Raw genomic sequence first — 23203 nt, forward strand, 5'->3', positions numbered from 1 at the left:
GCCTTTGACAAGGTCCCTCATGGGAGGTTAGTTAGGAAGGTTCAGTCGCTAGGTATACATGGGGAGGTAGTAAATTGGATTAGACACTGGCTCAATGGACGAAGCCAGAGAGTGGTTGTGGAGGATTGCTTCTCTGAGTGGAGGCCTGTGACTAGTGGTGTGCCGCAGGGATCGGTGTTGGGTCCATTGTTGTTTGTCATCTATATCAATGATCTGGATGATAATGTGGTAAATTGGATCAGCAAGTTTGCTGATGATACAAAGATTGGAGGTGTAGTGGACAGTGAGGAAGGTTTTCAAAGCTTGCAGAGGGATTTGGACCAACTAGAAAAATGGGCTGAAAAATGGCAAATGGAATTTAACACAGACAAGTGTGAGATATTGCACATTGGAAGGACAAACCAAAGTAGAACGTACAGGGTAAATGGTAGGACTCTGAAGAGTGCAGTTGAACAGAGGGATCTGGGAATACAGGTACAGAATTCCCTAAAAGTGACGTCACAGGTGGATAGGGTCGTAAAGAGTGCCTTTGGTACATTGACCTTTATAAATCAAAGTATCGAGTATAAAAGTTGGAGTGTTATGGTAAGGTTATATAAGGCATTGGTGAGGCCGAATTTGGAGTATTGTGTACAGTTTTGGTCACCTAGTTACAGGAAGGATGTAAATAAGGTTGAAAGAGTGCAGAGAAGGTTCACAAGGATGTTGCCGGGACTTGAGAAGCTGAGTTACAGAGAGAGATTGAATAGGTTGGGACTTTATTCCCTGGAGTGTAGAAGATTGAGGGGAGATTTGATAGAGGTGTATAAGATTTTGATGGGTATAGAGTGAATGCAAGCAGGCTTTTTCCGCTGAGGCGAGGGGAGAAAAAAACCAGAGGGCATGGGTTAAGGGTGAAAGGAGAAAAGTTTAAAGGGAATATTAGGGGGAGCTTCTTCACGCAGAGAGTGGTGGGAGTGTGGAATGAGCTGCCGGATAAAGTGGTAAATGCCTTTTAACTTTAACTTTTAACATTTAAGAAAAACTTGGACGGGTTCATGGATGAGAGGGGTGTGGAGGGATATGGTCCAAGTGCAAGTCAGTGGGACTAGGCAAAAAATGGTTCGGCACAGACAAGAAGGGCCAAAAGGCCTGTTTCTGAGCTGTAATTTTCTATGGTTTCTAACAAAGTGCTGGAAAGTCTCAGCAGTTTCATTCTAATAATATAGTCATTATGTGCTTCCAAGACCATTGGTTCCACTTAAAACATTCTGCCTCAAGAGTTTCTGCACAAATGTCGTCCAGTGATCCATATGGCTCCTACAGCTTGTGGTGCTGCCTGACCTATTTCATTAGGGCATCTCAACAACCTCCACAAAAGATTTTATTTCATTGTGAAATTCTGACAAGAGTATTGAAAATCTGTCAGCTTAAAACGCTGATGGCTGCTGTACATGAATACCTGACCTATGACATTTTGAAACTATGAAAACTAGTGAAAGGTATTACTGAAATCGTTCAGATATTAAATCGTAACAAAAATTGCAATATTAGCTAGCAAAGTAACTTGGAAAATCTCAGCAGGTCTGACAGCATCTGTGGTGAGAGAACAGAGCCAACATTTCAAGTCTAGATGACTCTTGGTCATACCGCCTTTCATTGAGCCTGCTACGTATTGGCAAAATAAGTTCTATGAATGTGGTTTAAGAATTATGTGCCCTCTTATTATGCATCCATATTAAGCTTCTTCAGAATTTTGTAGGTTTCAATTAAGGTTGCCTAATTTTTCTAAACTGCAGAGAATATAAACCCAATTTACTTAACCTTTCAACAAAGGACATCCCTCATCTCAGGGTCCAATTTAGTGCATCTTCACTGTGCAGCCTGTTAAGATCCAGGCCAGAAACTCCAAGGTTTTTATGAAGTTAGTCTAAATCCTAAGTTTTTACAGTTGAATTTGGCACGGGTGAGCATACGGTGTTTCACTTCAGGTATGACTCAAGTGATCCACTAAGAAACTTTTAAATTTTATTTAAGAACACAATTAAAATATAATAAAAAGAATTAGCACAACTTTTACCAACTACAAGATTCAAACATGACACAGTATAAACCGTAACAGCTAGCTATCTATGTTGTTTCAAGTCAAACACCATCCCAGAGACATGCACCCTTCTCTAGACTTGGCACAAAAACAAGTATGCTCACACGGTGCTGGATTTTCAGCTTTTTAACACCTGCTGTGAATTGGTGCTTTAAATGTTGGATTAAATCTCTGACGTTTCCCAGTCCTGGAATTTTCCAAAAAGCCATTAGAGAGAGACAGAGACACTGCCTTCATTCACCAGCTTCTAGCAGCAACTGAGAACCGAAAGTAAAAACTGGACTTTTCTGTGAAAAAAATGTCCCTAGGCATATCACCTGACCTCTCAATCATTCCAAATCAAGTACCACACAGTAATCCCCAAAGGACCATTAAACCACAGGTCCAGATTAAAATCTGCATGATGTCATTTATACGCCTCAGTAATACAGGACACTGGTCATAGACATCCCGGCACCAATAAAAATGCTAGGACCTGCTTGAAAAACCTGCAGAGAAACATGTTTAGATACATATCTTAAAGCACAATATCGTCACAAGCCTCCAATGCAAATTTTTCCTTTTTGTTAAATGTAGAGACCAGAACCACAGTTTTCCAGATGTGGTCTCACCAAAGCCCTGCACGCAAATGTAGCAAAACATATTTATTCCTATACATCAACCTCCATACAATAAAGGCTAATTCAGTTTGGTATGTTTCTGTGTTTTAGTTAGAAGCCCATTAATTTCAAGTAATTTTAGGAAACAAATGAATTTTAGCCCCTAAAGTGGATAATTAGTATGCAACTTTCAACATTTAAAATCTCAGTTGTTGTATAAAATAGAGCCATTTGTATTTATGAGCACTTCTCAGTGCTGGCTTTCATGATCTAAGCAGGAAATGGTTCATTTCATTTAAAAAGAAAAATCATAAACATCAAGTTTAAAAAGTAATAGCTTTATTGCATGTATTGAAAACAAATTTGTAACAGAGTTCCACCACAGTTTCTCATTTTCATCAATCTTACAATTCACTCGACAGATCTATATAAACAATGTGAATCAAGCATTAAATTATAATCCATCAGAGTGGTGCATCACTGTTTTCAATTAGCTCCTGCTGAAAGGCTGGTCTTTTCATTCTGCAAAAGTAACAACAGTATGGTTTCTTAAATATGGATTCAAAGTAAAAACAAAATAGCACATTATCTCACAAAAGAGGATTGAAAATGGTATTGATCAGCATAAGTATTAACATCTCACAATTGGGAGTCGTTTCAGATGATTAAATTAAGAATTGTGAACTTTTTTGTTTTGTAACATACAAAAGTTTAAAAGTAAGTACTGTGTGTACTAAAAACAGTATTCTCAACGGTCTATTCAATATTTCCTTAAGATAAAATTGACTGAAATTGAACAAAATTTCTGAACGTGGTCATTAATTTAATTAAGTTCAATAGTAACTTGACAAACAGCTAGTTATTAATTAAGGATAAATGTGTCTTAAGACTCTTCAAAACAAGAGATTCAGTACATTGAAACAAAGCATGCCTTAATATTTACCAAGTAATAAGATACGGTTCACTCTAAGTTTGAAGGTCAGTGTCAACACTAGCCAATGCAAATGATTAAATGTTCTGGGGAATTGAGGATCAATAGATTTGATTAGTAATGCTTCAGAGAAAAATAGTTACCCACTCCACACCATTTACAATTTTAAAAATCATAGGTGATTTTAGTCTTCATATAGATTAGATGAATCAGAGTGGCAAAGATAGCCTGGAAGATTAGTTCATAATATATTTGGAATCATTTCTTAGAGCTTAATGTTGTAGTGCCAAGCAAAGAACAGGCCATTTTTGACCTGGTAATTTACAATGAGATAGGATTTAATTAATGACTTCATTGTGAAGGAGCCTCTAGGCAACAGTAATCATGACAGAATATCACATTCAGCTTTAGGGTAAGAAATGTGGGTCGAAGATTTGTGTCTTAAACTTAAAGAAAGAAATATACAAGGATATAAAGACAAGAGTTGGCTAAAGTGAACTGGAAAAACAGGTTAAAAAGTAGGACAGTAAATAGTGGCAAAGCTATTTCATAACTCTCAGCACAGATATATTCCACTGAGAAAGACAGACCGAGAAAGATCTGTGGCTAACTAAGGAAATGGTGAGAGTGTTGGAACAGGTATTTTCTGTCTGTCTTCACTGTTGAAGACTCAAAAAATGTCGCAGGAATACCTGAAAATCAAGAGGTAAAATGAAGGGTGCAATCTTGTTGAGGTGTCAGGGGTCTTGTCCGCCAGCTAGAGAGTCAATGAGAGACCCCGCTGCCTCTTTTCGGGAAGGCTCACCAATTCCTGAGATTAAAGGACTATCCTGTGAGGAAAGATTCAGTAGGCTAGATCTATGCCCACTAGAGTTTAGAAGAATTCAAGTGATTTTACTGAAACATATAAGATTCTGAAGGGCTTGACAGGATGGATGTTGAGAGGATGTTTCCCCTTACGGTGGAGTCTAGCACTAGGGGACAGTTTTAAATTAGGAGTCTCCTATATAAGACGAGAATTTTTTTTCCTTCAGGAGGTAGTTTGTATGTGGAATCTCTTCGCCAGAGAGCAGTGGAGATAAAGTCATTGAATGCATTCAATGCCAAGATAGATTTTTGATCAAGAATGAAGGCAAGGGTCATGGGATGGTAGACAGAAAAGTGGAGTTGAGGTCACAGTCAGATCAGACATGATCCTATCAAATGGAAGAGCAGACTTAATTCTTGTGTTTTTGTATAAAGGGGAACATTTGTTGAAACGAACACTTCAAAGACAAATTCTCTACTTAACAGTTTATATTCTGAATGAACTGAAGCTTTCAAAACAAATGGAATTGTTCTCAATTAACATCACAACCTATTCTGCACGTACTAGAATCCATTCAGAAAAGGATTTTCCAGAACTACCATTTTATTGGCAACAGGGCACTGAGAAAAATCAGATGGTAAAACATAATCAGCATGGTTTTATGAAAAGGAAATTGTGTTTGACAAAAACAAAGCCCAGAGTCTGTCAACGAGCATTCTGAAAAAAATCCAAAGATGAAGCAAAGTTAAGTTATAGCAAAGACTAATTTTGGATACATTTAAAAATTGTACTTTCCCTTTGAGAGACTATTTCCTTCCCCATCATCAGATGTTGGCAAAAATGTGATTGGATATGGAAACTCATCCTACAAACTGTTGTACATGATGGGATTTAAGATGGGTCACTTCATTAATGGGTAGGCACATTGTACTCCAGCTGCCACTTCTAGCCAGGAATGTTATGTAGCACAAAAAGTCCTGGCTAAAATTTCAACCCCCAAAATGATTTATCCTACAATAATTCTACCTATAAGAATGACAGGATTTCTATCTCTGAGCTATACTAAATAGGAAGGCCCCAGGTTTGATCGCACTGCATGCTTTTATCCGATTTCAACCATAAAAGTGATGAATTAATAATTGAGCATAACATTAAGGAACGTGTAAATGCCCAAGACTCCCACTCTTGATTGCTCCATTGTCACACAAATGGAAGTGCATTTGTAGCAAATGTGGGTGAGGACAGGGTTTGGCTGCGGTGCCCTCTAGTGAAATGACATGCCAGCACTCACCATCAGGCTCACAGATGAGCTCCTGTGTACTGGAGAGATTGACCAGTGTCAAAAGAACCATATTTGTTGAGGAGCGGGGAGGGAGAAATAGTAGAATATTGAAATAAAATGTACTACCAAGTTAATATTGCAGACTTTCCCCCCAAAATTTATAAATAACTACTGACCCAATCATTTGTTATTTTCTGAAAGGCAATGCAAATGAAAAAAGAGAACAGCATGCAGAATTGATGACTGACTGCTCACAAATCACCATGTGATAAACATGTACACAGCAAATTTCTAAAATGTTTTCTCACTGATAATGTGCATTATTTGGAATTATGGTAATTTCTAATTTGGCTTAAAAGACTACAAACAATACAAACTTTTCAAATGCTCTCAAAAAATGTTATAAACATTTGTTAATCATTTTCTTTGTGCATAATTCTCTGTTCCAGTTTCACAATACTTTGTAGGAATACTACAGGCTGAGATCACCAAACATCTTCATTCAAATGTTAACCTGCAAAATGCAGACCAATATCTAGTCAGCTTTTTGAAAAAAAAATTAAACTCACCATATAGTAGCTGGCTTCATAATCAGGCTCAATATTTCTGACCAATACCAGGAAAGATGCCACCTTTGTCAACCTAACTTTTTTAAAAACAGAAAATATCAGCCATGCCTACGACCTTGGGTTGAGCTATTTACATCCTGATTATTTGTCTTTTTTCAGTCTTTCACAATCCTTCTCACAATTTGTTATGCTTTCCAATTTGGTACCATCAGCAATTTACAATATTTTTCGTTCAATTCTAAAATGTGGACATTTTATCTTTAAATTAGAGTACAGCTACAACACAGGCACCTATCAGGCAGTGTGGAAAATTGTCCAGGTGTGTTCTTTTCACAAATAGGTCAAATCCAATCCAGCTGGTTACTGCCACATTCACCTCCTCTCAATCTCAATGGTAGGTGTCATTCACAACAATCCGTTCTCTGATGCTCAGTTTGTGTTCCCCCAGGACCAAGCAATTCCAAGGCTCATCACAACCTTAGTCAAAACATGGACAGAAAAAACTGGATTCCAGAGCTTTGTCGAGAATGACCCTTGATAGCATTTAACAAGTTGTGGCATCAAGGACCCTAGCAAAATTGAAGTCAATGGGAACGAGGAGGAAAATTCTTATTTTGAGTCATAACACATAGTTGTGGATGTTGGAGATTAATCATTAGGGTCAAAGTACTGGCGTTCCTTCCCTTACTGCATTGTGGGTGTATCTATGGACTGCAGCTGTTCAAGAAGGCAGCACATCACCAGCTTCTAAAGGACAATTAGGGATGGGAAATAAATACTTTTCTTAGCCAGCAAAGCCCTTATCCAATATATGAATTTTTAAAAATCTTCGCCCCAGAACATGATTGTAAGAATTCATCAGGGTGATCTCCTATGTCTAAACATCTTCAGTGGATTCATCAATGATCTTCCCTCCAAGAACAGGTTAGAAGTAGGGATGTTTGCTGATGATTACACAGTGCAAAAACCCTCAGAAAAAACTCTATTCCAGGATCGTGTCCTGAAGTATTCCTTGAAATACTAATAGGTTTGAACAAGCTTATGTTACTTCAAACTTTCTTTACCAGTTTAAAGAAACAAATTCTAAACATACTATACAAACAATAATTCAAAAAGTCATGAGAAAGTTACTGAGTTGAATGTTTAACAGTTATTAGTTATAAGGAGTCAAAACTTGGGGAAACTATCAGAAAACCTGTCAGACTTGCATATTTGAAAATATTCGGAAGTGGAATGGACAAGGAAATTCAATGATCTCTTTCAAAGATGCATGGGTACTGAAACATTGAATGGATTAACCACTTTAGACTTAAATGTTAACAATAACATGCTCCAATAATGCTCTTATAAAATGATCTAACAATAACATGCTCCAAGATATCAGTTCATTTGGTCAAAACATTTGAAATTTTAGTCCAAATAAATATATTTTTATCGTGCTGGAAACTCAGAACAAGTAGATATCCACATGATTTTTATATCAGATGGGTAAACGGCAAAGGTAATCTTCATTGTTCCAGCTATAATATGTTAAGTTACAAAAATATTTGTACAAATCATTACCTTTGTCATAATCATTGAAGAATCAGCCTAAGACTGAGCAATCCTTCACAGAGCCACTAGGTCATCACCTGGAATCATATTATTCAAAAGTAATTATTAATGAATATATATCCAAACATTATAATTTTTTTAATGCATCCAACATATCTTAATTACAACAGGCAGCTGAAAACAACATTAATCTTTTTCCTAGGGTTCACCACATCTTAGAAGGCCAGCATTTACTACTCATCCCTAATTGCCCTCAAAAGTGATGGTGCCTTCTTGAAGTGCTACGGTCCGATGGATACAAGTACACTAACAATGTTGTTAGGAAGGGAGTTCCAGGCTCCTCAACCTGTGACAGTGAAGGAATGGAAACATTCAGGATGGTCTAACTTGGAGGGAAACTTGCAAGTATTAGTGTGTCTATGCATCTGCCGCCTTTGCCTTTTAGATGCGAGAGATTGCAGGTGTTATTGAAGGAGATTTGTGAGCTGTTTTATGCATTGTGTAGATAGTACCCAATGTTGCCACTGTGTATTGGTGATGGGGGGAGTGAATGTTTTAGAGGGGAGGAGTGCCAATCAAACAGGTTATTTTGTCTTCAATGAACCTCTTGAGTGTTGTTAGAGTGCATTCACCCAGGCAAGTGCAGAGTATTCCATTACGCTGCTGACTTGTATTTATAGTTGGTGGACAGGCTTTCAGGGATCACAGGGTGGGTTACTTCTTATCTGCTCTTGTAGCCACAGTATATATGGCTGGTCCAGTTCAGTTTTTGGTCAATGGTACCTCCCAGGATGTTGGCAGTGGCTGATTCAGCAAAGGTAATGCTACTGATTGTCAAGGAGAAATGTTAGATTCTCTCTTGTTGGAGATAGTCTTTGTCTGGCACAAATGTTACTTGTCACTTCTCAGCACAAGCCTGAATGCTGTCCAGGTTCTTGCTGCACATGGACACAGACTGCTCAGTAGCTGAGATAGTTAGTTGAATGTTGCCTTGATGTCAAACACAATTCACTATCACCTCCCCTCTTCAATTCAGCTCTTTTGTCCATATTTGGACCGAGACCATAATAAAGTAAGGAGCCAAGTGGGCCTGATGGAACCCAAACTGGGCATCAGGAAGCAGTTTTTTGCTGTTTAAGTAGCACTTTTTATTTCTATCAAACCACATGTCCTACGTTTGATTAATACTGCCATTTCCTGACGGCTGTGCCTATTGGCACCAAACATTAGGGAGCATTTCTCAAGTATGAAGATGCAGTCAGTGACATCATAGCGATATCCTGCCTAGCTGCATCAGAGAATTTGTTCCCTAATTCTTTGAAGATAAAATAAAAAGTGTGGCAACATTTGGAAAAATATAAGAGTGCAGTGAAATTTCATTTGAAAATAAAGTGTGAAATCAATGACAAGCAAATCTTGGAACGAATCCAGGTCAATCTTGGCAAATGGGGATCTCAACTCCACCTCAGACTTTCAATTTATAATCTTTTAACAAGTTGGCAAAAATAAATAAAAATATTTTGAATAAAATATTTGAGAAAAAATCTATTTTAAACCATACCCAGGGTTTAGTCATCCCATTATTGGTTCTATTGGAACTACTTGCCTTTATAAAGCTTTGCACATTCTGCTTTTAGAGAAATTAACTATTTAACATTCAGGTTTTTTATGTACCACCGCAGTGATTGAAAACTATTAAAATGAAAAATGGCAATCTTTCACACTCATCATCAAATCTGGAATTCAAGATTAAAACGGTAAGCTTTTAATTGCTCAGTAAATTTAGAGATAACATGGTCATTAGTGCTTTTATGGGGGGGGGGGGGGGGGGGGGGGAGAGAAGAGAATCAATTTTCAACCAGAATACCCAATAAATAAGAAAAAAATAATTTAAAACCTGACAGTTGACATTCCATGGTTAAAGTTTCAGTTTAAACTGGCCCAGGGAAAAGGTGGCATGCACTCACCTAGGCAGGAGAAACACAAACTGCACTGGCGCCTACAGTGCAGTCCAAATATGCATGCACAACTGTTCCTGGTGCCTGGCTGTCAGCGTCGTCTTTGTGTTTCCGAACAACTAACACGTGAATAGACCCATCTGTTTCTCAAGTAAATTAACACATACCATTCTACAACTACATAATTTAATAGCAATGTTACTTCAATGGTCATAGTTCTGTGTTTCAAAAGATGTATTTTGATGCACTGAATGTTTTGATGCTGGAAACTCAGAATTAATAAAATATATCCTCATTATGATATCAGATGGGTAAACGACATTAATATTCATCATTGTCCCAGCAAAATTCCAATCCAACTCAAACACAGAAATATTTTTATACAAGTTACATGTGTACACTTAAAAAACCTTTAAACAAGGTAGCCTTCAAAGCTACTCAATTGAATCCTTTGTAAATTTTCTCCTGCAGGTACTATGAATCATAAGAAACAAATATATAATTTTACCTTCTTCGTATTCACCAAAATAGCACTATGGTAGATAAAAGGTCAATCTGAACATCTTGCATTTCCAAGAGGAACAATTTTTAAATTGCGTGTATCGAGCGTCTGATGAAAGTATTTGTCATCTGCAATAGTTTATAACATATTTATGTTAATTAAGTCATGATTTCAAATTTCCAAGTTCAAACAAAGAAGTACATCCAAAACAACAAATCGGTCTCCTTTCAGGAACTGAGAGACCTATTCCGCACACTCAGAATTTTTTGCTTTATTTGCATGGTTTTACTTGCTGTTCCTATCCAACACTGATAATTGTTGGCCTTCATTACCAATTGGAAATGTGGACACACTGTACAACACCAATAAAATGTGAACAAAATGGTCATAATGGACAATGTGTATTAATGATCAATTTACAGTCCCTAAGCTTGTGTAAGATAGTGGTTAAGTAAGGTTCAAACAAACGAATATACATATGAAATGGGAGGAATAGGCCATTCAATCTATTGAGCCTGCTCTACCATTTGATAAGATCATGGCTGATCTGATTAAGGTCTCAATTTTGCTTTCCTGTTAACTTCCTATACCCTTTGACTCTCTTGTCAATCAAGGACATAACTCAGTCTTAAATATATATATTCAATGACCCTGCCTCCACTGTTCTCTGAGAAAGAGAATTTCAAAGACAAACGACCCTCAGAGAAAAAAGTTCTCCTCATCACCATCTTAAATTGGAGACCCCTTATTTTTAAACTGTGTTCCCTAGTTCTAATCTTTCTAATAAAGGGAATCATCCTCTCACATCCACCCCGTCAACTCCTCTCAGGATCTTATATGTTTCAATAAAATCACCTCTCAACCTTCTAAACTCCAATAATATGGGCCCTACCTTTCTCAAAAGATAACCCTGTCATCTCAAATATCAATTGAATAAACCTTCCCTGAACAATGCAGCAACATTTAATGTAGAACAAAGAGCATGGGGTTTCTTTTGTGAAGATGCATCTACTTGTGTTTTTCAATGCAAATAAATTAAACTAGATCGGGTAAAGCAATCAAAGGAGTTAGCTCAGAAATTACAAGATCAGTTTGCCAAAATGCGAGATGAAATCTCAAACAGGAAAGTATAAAGTACTCAACATATTAAAAGGAAAAACTAGGTGACAAAAATACTCCATAAATGCTGTTGAAAGAAATCTGTGAATAGATTAAATGCGCATATATTCAATCAATAAAGACAAGCAAATAAAACGAACAGAATGCTAATAGCTAAAACAGCAGAATGCATACATACAGTGTACTGGTCAGATGGTACTTTGAAAACTACACACAGTTCACCACAAAACAAGAGCCATTTACTAGCATTGGGAAGTAGCAGCGCTTAAAAAAATCATGAAGCGGATCCCTTGTGTAAAAATTCTAAGTTATAAGGAAGACTGGCAAGACATGGGGATTTTCAGCCTTGAGATAAAGGATATGACCCATCTCAGTATTATAAGATAGCGGAGGATAGGGATAAGATAAATCTGGCATATTACCTTATCGGAAGCACAAGTTCAAACAAGTGGAAGACACATTTTGGAGAAAATATTTATTCTACAAGCTAATTCATGAGAACATAAAAATATAAGGATGTTTATCAATTTACCAATAATCAATCATAGTAAAGTCATTATTAAAAAGGAATTATTTAAACTGATGCTCTTCATACCCATATAACAGAAAACCAAACCAGTACAATGACATATGCAAATTTATTGAAAGATTAATAACCAAAGTACAAAGGTCACGGCTCCACTTCATGGTAACACGGGTCCCAATACAACCAGAATAGCATTTTTACTGCAAGTTCATTTCAAGACTTTGACCCACACTAAAATTACAATACCACAGAGACACTTAAAACAGAATTAAATCTCTGACCACTAGCTTTCTTCTTCTGCTTCTTTAGAGAACAGGGGCATGGTCAGGTCCACTGGACAGCTCTAACCACGATGCCCCTGTGGCAAGGGCCAATTTATCATCTAAATTAGAGCATGCAGCTGCTAACATGATTTATGATGACAACTCCTTCACTAGCTAGACTAAGAAATGCCCCGTGTCTTTTGTAGCCTAATTTATCATTTATAGACATTTTAAAAATTAGAACTTTATTTTGCAATTGATGCACAACGCTTAGCAGAGATAATTTCAAGATTTTTGCAAAAGTAAAAATAGGCAACTGTACACTAATTATTTTCTTAAGAGTATTGTTGGCATGATGAATAGAACACTTCAACACATTTCACATCAAGCAGAAAGCCTTTGTACTTTGAACTTCTACTAAAATCACTAAAAGCAGTTATCCAGGTTAATAAGGCCACAAAAAAGCAAAGGGCCGGGTTCATTTCCAGAGGGACAGAATTGAAAAGCAGAAAAGCTTTGTTAAATTTGTACAGAACCTTGGTTAGATCAGACTTGGGGCAGAATTTTAAGCCCCTCAAAAATGGGTTCTGAGATGGTGTGGGTGGGTGGGGTTAGATTTGAATGGATGGGATTCTCCCTGCCCAAACACAGATGCAATTCCATGCTTGGATAGCAGGGCTTTGGGTGGGAAACTCGCTATTCACCTATTAAGGCATTTAAGTGGCCTCTTAATGGTCACTTGAAGGCTTTATCCCACCCAGTTTCAGTTTTTCGGTTAACGGGAGCGAGTGGGGTGGGGAAGTTTAGAGATGTGGATGAAGAGTCACAGGGATGCCAATTAGCTTTATTAACAAAAACACATTTATTAAACAGGAGATATTTGACAATAATCTCCTTCACATCCTACCAAACTTTCACAGATTTTTAAGGATAACATGAGTTACAAAATATATCTTGTAATATAATGTTCTCAGTAAGCGAACAGTCTTCGTAAAGCAACAGGCCAACTATGGTCAGTCATACCACACTCTGAAACCAAATGCCAGATACCACCCAAAACAACTTCTGGGGACTTTTCATCAAATCCCCCCAGATGCTTACCACACTAAGTCAACTGGTCTCACTGGAACTCTGACTTCCACCCAAGTGTTTCTAAACTCCACTCTCGGGAAAAGATGCCTTGGAATCATCTTCCAAACAATACTTTCCTTCAGATGCCTTCACCAAGGATCCACTTCTGCTCTGAATTGCCAGGTGCATTGAAGCTTCCACACAATCTCTCAGATACCCAGTCACGCCAACAGAACACCATTGCTTTACAGACTGCATTAATGTGTCATCAACCTTAGGATTACTTCAGATAACGGGCTTCTTGCAGCCAGCTTCACCAGGTCTGCACTTTTCAGCTCGGTCTTTACTTTAGTGAACAGTACCTTGTTCAGATCCTTTGTTCTCTTTGACTTGAGACTTCTGGAGATTTTCATTCCCTGATTTCTAGAACTATCTGTTCTTTAGCTTCTGAGACTTGCTTTCTGCCCCTTACCCCATTCTCCTGCCTCTCTATTAGCAGTTTTTGAGAGAGCTGCTTTCTTCTCAGGTACCTGGTTCCAACTGAACCGCAAGTGCTTATGCTTTTCAGTTAGGCCTCTGGTTGCTAAGCAACACCCTAATATTTCTTTAAACCTCTTGTTTTCACATGGTAAACCTTGAATTACAATGCAGTCACAGTTTGAGAGTAAACCGTAACCCACAGGCCAGCACCTTTGTTTAACATGAGCTAACTGACGTTTAACATGAGCTAACTGACGTTTAACCCTCACACAGAAATACAATTAAACTTAAAAGCTATATCTTGTTTCTAAAACCCACTAATTCAAATATAGATTACTTAAAACTACATTTGTTTCCTGACATGATGATCAAAAGGTTGATCAAAATGGTAGGTTTAAAAGTGTATCTTAAAGAGAGGTAAAGAGGCTGAGAAGTTTACAGAGGGAATTCCACATCTTAGGGTTTTGGCAGCTGACGGCACGGCCACCAATGCTGAGTGATTCAAGTCAGTGATGCTTAAGAGATCAGAATTAAAGAAGTGCAGATGTCTCGGAGAGTTGTAAGACTTGGAGATTACAGAGGTAGGGAGGGAAGCCACAAAGAAAGATTTGAAAACAAGGATGGGAATTTTAAAATCAAGGCAGTGTTTAACTGGGAGTCAGTGTCGGTCAATAAGCACATGGGTGCTGGGTAACAGGGCTTGGTGCAAGTCAGGATATCATAGAATCCCCACAATGCAGAAGGAGGCCACTCAGCCCATTGAGTCCGCAGCGACTCCCCAAAAACGCATCTCACTCAGCCCCATCCTGTGCCCTATCCTCATAGTTCCAAATTCTTGAAGTGCTTCACTCGGAGATGAGCAGTTCTCTCACCAATCATGAAACTGATAGCAGGGATTTCCTTGGCTCTTCTCGAGTTCCATGCTATGACCTCTGTTGCTAAGTTACACGAGTGTTTCTTTTCCCTCTTAACACTTTTTACCTTTTATTCACATCTTCATGCTTCAACTCCAGTTCCTTCACCACTTGCTGGTGAATGTTATACTGTTTCTCACTGGCCCTAATAAATTTCCTAGTTATTTCCACCTTTTCATAGTGCTACTTTATTTTTTTTTAGCTTTGATATAGCTGGACCACTTCTCATTTAGATTGTCAGTAGTAAGTTGCAGTAATCACGTTGTGAGATGAAAAAGGCATGCATGAGGGTTTCAGCGGCAGACGAATTGCAGCAGGGTCGGAGTTGGGCAATGTTATGGAGGTATAGGATAGGTTCAGCTAAATCAAGAGAGTATCAAAAATTAATATTGTAAATTGCAATCTTGGTCCACCTACTTGTTTTATTCTGGCAAATATAGTCAGCTCAGTCAAATAGTTTTTGAGACAGGGGGACAAGTAGATGTATTCAACACTCCTAATACTCTGGAAGCAATCAGTAGAGCTGTATGATTGACAAATTTGTTGTATTCTAGAAAACACATTTTGAGTTCCCATTATTTCTAATCAAACTTTCAGGACTGCATGGAGAAAATCTCAGACAAAATGCTAAAAATTCAAAAAACAAGGCGGCTGAAGACTTGGGTGAGGAAAAAGATAGACAACCTGATATTAACTTATTGTTAATGAAAATAATCTAAGATTCAAAATTTACGATGGAAATTAGTGAAACATCAAACCTGTTCATTATTTTGGAAGTACAAATAGAAGTAGATAGATTCTGTAAACTATTTTCCTCTGCTTAATTGTCTATTAACACTGAATTTACTACTTTTAATATCCCAGTGCCATTGCCAAACAGATTGCTTATTATGCCTACTCTAGAAATTGCAAGAGGAATCCTGTAATATTCAGTAATTTAAAGAAACAAAGGTTTTAAATTCCTAACAGGCGTCAGAGTGTGGTGACTAGGGGATTTTCACAGTACCTTCATTGCAGTGTTAATGTAAGCTTACGTGTGACTAATAAATAAAAGAGCTGAATTTGAATTGTTTCAAACAATGCTTGGCAATTCAGTATCATTGACCATCACTGGTGCATTCTCCAAGGCAACACCTCTACCAATCAGAGTCCATTTGCCAACAAACAAGCACTCACTCCTGATACAGTACAGGTTTGACAGAATTCCCTTACATTTTATTCTTGCAATTGACCTAATGAGTGAAAGATGAAAAGCTTTGACAAATGTCTCTTTTTTCAAATATAATTTCTAATGTTAGATGTGATTCCGTGATTGGACAGTGTTTGCTGGACAATTCCAGGGGTGCTAAGAATTACAGTAATGACCAATTTAAGATTATCAGTTAGGCTTGCAACATGTCACACTTACACTTGCTTGGAACTATATATATTCATATGCAGAGACCTGTACTCCGCAGGCAAAAGGATCATGTCCTCGCATTGCGTCTTTTTTAAATTAAACAAAAGACGAAGAACAATAGGAGACAGAGGGTGATGACAGAAGGCTGTTTTAGTGACTCGAAGCCAGTGTCCAGGGGTGTACCACAGGGATCTGTGTTGGGCCCCCTATTATTCGTCATTTATATAAATGACATGGATGACTATGTGGGGGGTAGGATTAGTAAGTTTGCGGATGACACAAAAATTGGACAGGTGGTTAACAGTGAAGCGTTGTGTCTTGGGCTACAAGAAGATATAGATAGAATGGGCAAATAAGTGGTAGATGAAATTTAACCCTGAAAAATGTGAGGTGATACATTTTGGAAGGAATAATTTGACAAGAAAATACTCAATCAAATGGTAGGACACTAGGAAGTTCTGTGGAACAAACGGACCTTGACATGTTTGTCCACAGATCTCTGAAAGTGGAAAGGCAGGTTAATAGGGTGGTGAAAAAGGCATATGGGACACTTATCAATCTAGGCATAGATTACAAAAGCAGGGAAGTCATGTAGGCGTTATATAGAACTTTGGTGAGGTCACAGCTAGAGTACTGTACGCAGCTCTGGTTGCCACTTTATCAGAAGGATGTGATTGCAGTGGAGGGGGAGCAGAGGAGATTCACCAGGATGCTGCCTGGGATGGCACGTTTATGTTATGAAGAGAGGTTGCGTAGGCTTGGGTTGTTTTCGTTGGAGCAGAGAAGACTGAGGGGCGAGTTGATCGAGGAGTACAAGATTATGAGAGACATGGACAGAGTGGATAAGGAGCAGCTGTTCCCCTTAGTTGAAGGGTCAGTCATGAGGGGACAGAGTTTCAAGGTGAGGTGCAAGAGTTTATGGGGGGATGTGAGGAAAATCTTTTTTTACCCAGAGGGTGGCGACAGTTTGGAATGCGCTGTCTGGGAGGGTGGTGGAGGTAGGTTGCCTCACATCCTTTAAAAAGTATCTGGATGAGTACTTGGCGCATCATAACATTCAGGGCTATGAGTCAAGTGTTGCAGATGGGATTAGGTGGGAGTTCAAGTATTTCTAATGTGTGCAGGCTTGATGGGCCTTTTCTGCACTGTATGATTCTATGATTATTACCTGGCAATGCCTCAACCAGTGCCAACCAATCAACATCCCTTCCTCATGTAGTATAAATTTTTGCTCCCTTTAAAATTTGTCATTCCTGCGTCTGTCCTGATGAGCTCAAGACAAAAAGCTTCAACATATGGCATGTGTGCAGCACGGGTGGCACAGTGGTTAGCAATGCTGCCTCACAGCACCAAGGACCCGGGTTCAGTTTTCCGGTTTGGGTCACTGTCTGTGTGGAGTTTGCACATTCTCCCCGTGCTGCGTGGGTTTCCTCCGGGTGTTCAAGTTTCCTCCCACAGTCCAAATGTGTGTGGGTTAGGTGGATTGGCTTTGCTAAATTGCCCCTTAGTGTCAGGGGGACTAGCTAGGGTAAATGCATAGGGTTATGGCCTGGGTGGGTTGTGGTCAGTGCAGACTCGATGGACCAAATGACCTCCTTCTGCACTGCAGGATTCTATGTCTCTCATCTTCAGCAATATTCAGGTTCTGTACTACCAAGCAGCTATTTAGAATAAAAACTGCAATCATTCACCGACCCCTGAGATGGTTGAAACTAATCCAGGAGATCTCATTGAGTGTTGTTTATAAAAACACAACCTTCTATGTTCATCAACCTCTGTTCCAATTAGGAATGAGATCAGCTCCCTCTCAAGGAATGCAGAATGTCAGTACCCACCATAACAGCTAGTTGTATGCCAGAGGTTCACTACTCTCTTGGAAAAGAAAAACCATCTAACATTCAGTCTATGCCTATCCCTTACATCATTTAAACTACTCATATCACCCAGTATGTTTAAATTGAAATAATCTAATCTAGAACATGCCATGCAGCTCTTTAAATATTTTATAGACTTTAGGTTGCCTTAATGTTTTCACTCCTCCGAAGCAAACAAACCAACATTTTTAAGTCCTAGCAGCTGTCGCGTTTTGTAAAAAATTTGCTTTTTTTAAAGCACATTTCATGACCACAGGACATCCCAAAGTGTTTCACAAACAATAAAGTGCTTTTTGAAGTGTTGTACGGTTGTAATGAAGGAAATGTGGAAGCTAATTTACACTCAGCAAATTCCCACAAACATGTGATAATGACCAGATTGTGATGTTGATTGAGAGATAAATACTGGCAGGACACTGGAGATAGCTCCCCTGCTCTTCTTTGAAATAGTGAAATGGAATCTTTTATACCGACCTGGCAGGAAGTTGGGGTCTTGGTTTAACATCTCATCTGAAAGGCTGGCAGTGCAATGCTCCTTCAACCATGCACTGGAATGACAGCCTCAATTTTATTTTTTTGCTCTAGCCCTCGAGTGTAACTTGAACCCAGAACCTCTTGATTCATAGGTGCGCATGCAACCAACTCAAGAACAGTTTGTTACCTGCTGCCATCAGACCTTTGAATGGACCTATTTTATATTAAGTTGAACTTTCTCTACACCCTAGCTATGACTGTAACACTACATTCTGCACTCTCTCCTTTTCTATGTACAGTATGCTTTGTCTGTATAGTGTGTGAAACAATACTTTTCACTGTATAGTAATACATGTGACAATAATAAATCAAATCAACTGAGCCATGGCTGACAAGCTAGCAATCATTCACTGGACTTTTTCCAAGTACATTATATCATTCATTGTAAGACTGGTTAAAAATCTGGCTTTAGTTAGCAGCATCAGAAAGACTTCCGCATGGCTGTGTCAGGAAAATGCCCAAAGCTGACCATCTATATCCATTCTACCAATGATAAAACTGAGACAGTGCCTGTATTCAAATCGCTGTAAGCTGCTGTGATTGGGAGCTGTGCAATATTTCTTTGAAATATTAAAATACTTGAGTCCATTAAAATACTTGAGTACTATGGTTCTATGGTTCCAGGCCTGGAGTGGGACTAGCAGTGGAAGAGCAAGTAGACAAAATAAATTATATTTAATAACAGAAACTATCAGGGAATATGCTTGTAAGAAAGATATGCTGTTGCAGGAATATTGCCTCACTCATGTAATAGCTTTACATTGGACAGTCTTAGCAAGACTGTTCCTCCAAAACTCTTGCAGGTTACTGGAATGAGTGATAGAGGAGACAGTGGTAATATCACTGGGTTAGTAATTCAGAAGCCCAAGTTAATACCCTGGAGTCATTGATTTAATTCTTACCACAGGAGCTGGTGACATTAAAAATTCAATTGACGAAAAAAAAAATTCTGGAATTTAAAACTAGTGTCAGTAATGGTGACATGAAACTATCATTGATTGTTGTTTGCTGCCTCACAGTGCCAGAAACTTGGGTTTGATTCCAGTCTTGGATGACTATCTGTGTGGAGTTTGCATGTTCTCCCCGTGTCTGTGTTTCCTCCAGGTGCTCCGTTTCTTCTCAGCCCAGAGGTGCAGGTTATGTGAATTGGCCATGCTAAATTAGTTGGTGCAGACTCAATGGGCTGAATGGCCTCCTTCTGCAATGTAGGTTTCCTATGGTTTGACAATGGACTCCAGATCCACAGCAATAGGATTGGTGTGGCACTGTGGCAGTGGTTAGCACTGCTGCCTTGACTGTCTGCGTTGAATTTGCATGTTAGCCCTGTGTCTGCGTGAATTTCCTCCGGGTGCTCGGGTTTCCTCTCTCAGCCCAAAGATGTGAAGGTTAGGTGGATTGACCATGCTAAATTATTTAATGCAAAGTGCGTGAGGGAGGATATGAGTGTGCATGTGGTCAGCAGGGAAAGAGTGCGCTTATGACTGGGGAGAAAGTATACTTTGTGGGAAGGTGTAGAATGTTTTCACAATAATTCCTTGGCTGTGATGACCTGAGGATATGGGACGTGGTATACTATTTGTACTCCTTGCTGGCAACTTTACATGTTATTTACAACACAGAGTAAGTTATTTGCTCTACCCCATCTATGTTATTGCTTATGTTCTACACAAGACTCCTCCCACTCTTCTGGATCAAACTAGCAGGGTAACCTTCGACTTCTTTCTCATTTGAGTGCTTATCAATTTCCTTGAATGTATCTATACCAGAATTACAACACGGGAGGCCATTCAGCACTTTTCTTTGACAATTCTCTGCAACAATAACTCAGCAAGTCCCACTGCGCGACCATTTCCCTGTAACCCAGTTTTTAAAAATTATCTTTAGATAATTATTCAGTTCCCCGTTGAAAATCGGTACTGAATGTCTCCACCAGACACTGAGGCAGTGTGTTCCAGCTCCAACACTTGTTGCATATGTCGCCTCTGGTTCTTTTGTTAATCACCTTCAGTGTTCTCGACCTTCTGTCAATGGGAACAATTTCTCCCCATTTACATTCCTCATGATTTTGAACACGTCTGTCAAACCTCGTCTCAACTCACTCTTCTCCAAGGAGAACAGCCCCAGCTTCGCTAATCTATCCACATAACTGAAGTCACTCATCCTCAGAACCATTCTTGAACATCTTTTCTGAAGCCTTTCTAAAACCTTCACAGCCTTCCCATTGAGGCTGAATCAGTGTTTTGTGAAAATTCATAACTTACTTGCTTGCTTTTGTAGTCTGTGCCCCTACGTATAAAACACAGGATTCAGTACAATTTATTAACTGCTTTCTCAACGTGTCTTGCCACCCTCTGTTACTGCATTTCCTTCAGAAATTGTACCCTTTATATTTTATTACGTCTCCTCATTCTTCTGACCAACATGTATCACTTCACTACATTAAATTTCATCTGCCACATGTCTGCCCATTGCAGCAGTCTGTCTGTTTGCTCCAGAAGTCTATCACTGTTCTCCTCACAATACTTCCAAATCTTACATCATGTTCAAATTTTGAAACTACCCTGTACACCCAGGTCTAGGTTACAAATATACATCAAGTATTCTGTAATTCATGTTTTGACAGAATTAAATAATTCAACGGTTACAAAATGGAATTCTAGCTATGCTAAAAACTAATATTTTAAAATAGCACATGCCTGCTAAAACACAAAGTGGACACATATGTGTGGAACCGCAGGAAATGGTTGAGGTTCTCAATGAATATTTCTCCTCTGTTTATCATGGAGAAAGACAAGGCGACTTGGGAACCTGTGAAAGTTAGTGGTGATATATTGTGGACAGTTCACATTACAGTAGAAGAGGTGATAGATGTATTAAAATATATGAAGATGGATAAATCTCCTGGCCCTGACCAGGTGTATCTAAGCACACTGTGTGAGGCTAGAGAAGAAATTGCGGGAGCCCTGGCTGAGACATTTGCCATGATGTGGAGATGCCGGCGTTGGACTGGGGTAAGCACAGTAAGAAGTCTCACAACACCAGGTTAAAGTCCGCAATCCTCCGGCACCTCTCACGTCTCCATCGCCGACGCAAAGATCATCGCCAGAGGCTCTGCAATCTCTTCCCTCGTCTCCCACAGTAACCTGGGGTACATCCCATCCGGACCTGGCGACTTATCTATCTTGATGCCATTCAAAGATTCCAGCACAACCTCTTTGTTAAAGTCCACATACTCAATCTTTTCAGTCCACCGCAAGCCCGCAGTACATCCACCCAGGTCCTTCTCCTCTGTGAAAACCAAGGCAAAATATTCATTAAACACCTCTGCCATTTCTACTGGTTCCGTACAGACTTTTCCGCCATCACCTTTTATAGGCCCTATTCCTTCACATCTCATTCTTTTACTCTTCACATATTTATAGAACGCCTTAGGGTTTTCCTTAATCCTACCTGCCAAGGCCTTCTCGTGACCCCTTCTGGCTCTCCTAATTTCCTTCTTTAGTCCCTTCCTACAAGCCGTATATTCATCTAGATCCCTATCTTTGCCAAGCTCTCTGAACCTTTTGTATGCTTTCCTTTTCTTCTCGACTAGGTCCCGCACAGCTTTCGTGCACCACGGTTCCTTTAACCTACCAACTCCTCCCTGTCTGCTCGGAATGTTGTCCTGTAGAACTCTAGACAGACATTCCTTGAAAAACTGCCACCTATGGTAACGCATTTTCTTAGAGCTCCTGTAATTCAAAATTTCCCACTACACCACTGCTAAGCAGGAGACTGTGGGGCATCCCGTGTGGTCTCTTGTTAATAATACTACAGTTCCAAGGTATAAAAATAAAATTCTGCAGAAACTGGAAATCTGAAATAAAAACAGGAAATGTTGAAAATATGCAATGGGTTATGCAGTATCTGTAGAGAGGAACAGAATTAACATTTCAGGTTGATGACCTGACAGGTCTTACTGGCAGTTATGTTGATAATTGAGTACATAATGCTAAACTTGTTTCACTTTGACAATTCAATTTTTAGTTTCTTTCAATTTTTTGGGAAAAAGAAAATAAGTTCTCGAATCCTAACAGAATGAGAGGACATAATCTTTAACCTACACTATTACACAGAATGCAAACAGGGATTTCCGAGTTTCCTCATCATAAATGTTGACAAATAGAAAATTTCCATTTTAAATATTGACACAATAACGTTGCTGAAAAAGTGACAATAAGATGCACGTTACAGACAGAATTTTAAATAAAACAAATATCTTCAAGAATAATAATAATGCATTAGTAAGTCACCAAATATAGAAAATTTCAGAAAACTAACAGATAGAAGCTTGATACCTCTGAGATCCTGTCAGATTAAGGTCTGACAAATCCTGATTTTGATACCAATGATTTGACAGGAATAAACCAAAAGGATAACATTCAGATTTAAGTCTTTGAACTTCAAGTTACTTGGTTGCCATGCAGAACTATTCAATGTTTGTAAATTTAAGTTCAGGAAGTTGTTCGTTAATAAACCCGTGTTTATTTAATCGTTTCCATGTGCTTTGCATTATTCACAGGATACAGCAGATTAATATTAATCAATCAGAAACACACGGTGTGTGGGAAATCTCTTTTCACATTTCACTAAAGAGAAGGGGCCATTAATCTGGTAATATCTCTTGCCAGATCAGTTTACTGAGTCATTACGACACTGACTGGACTATATTTTCACTATGTTTACGATTTAAACTGG

At 38.8% G+C, this 23203-nt stretch overlaps 1 long non-coding RNA gene across 7 annotated transcripts in view; it reads right to left on the minus strand.

Annotated features, from left to right (window-relative positions):
* Nucleotides 1–2999: 2999 nt before the first annotated feature.
* The window catches only part of LOC144495790 (uncharacterized), a 30990-nt gene continuing 10786 nt past the window's right edge, over nt 3000–23203 (minus strand). For 4 of the 7 annotated variants that reach the window (XR_013498331.1, XR_013498333.1, XR_013498332.1 and 1 more), the window contains 4 exons: nt 10293–10414; nt 7836–7903; nt 6273–6349; nt 3000–3204 (listed from right to left, as the gene is read on the minus strand). This is a non-coding gene — a long non-coding RNA (uncharacterized LOC144495790). Of the gene's footprint in view, nt 3205–3625; nt 3700–6272; nt 6350–7835; nt 7904–10292; nt 10415–23203 lie in introns of all 7 variants that reach the window. The other 3 variants (XR_013498328.1, XR_013498330.1, XR_013498329.1) reach the window with 1 other exon arrangement.

The sequence above is a fragment of the Mustelus asterias genome, chromosome 7 (genome assembly GCF_964213995.1).
Source record: "Mustelus asterias chromosome 7, sMusAst1.hap1.1, whole genome shotgun sequence".
Classification (NCBI taxonomy): Eukaryota; Metazoa; Chordata; class Chondrichthyes; order Carcharhiniformes; family Triakidae; genus Mustelus; species Mustelus asterias.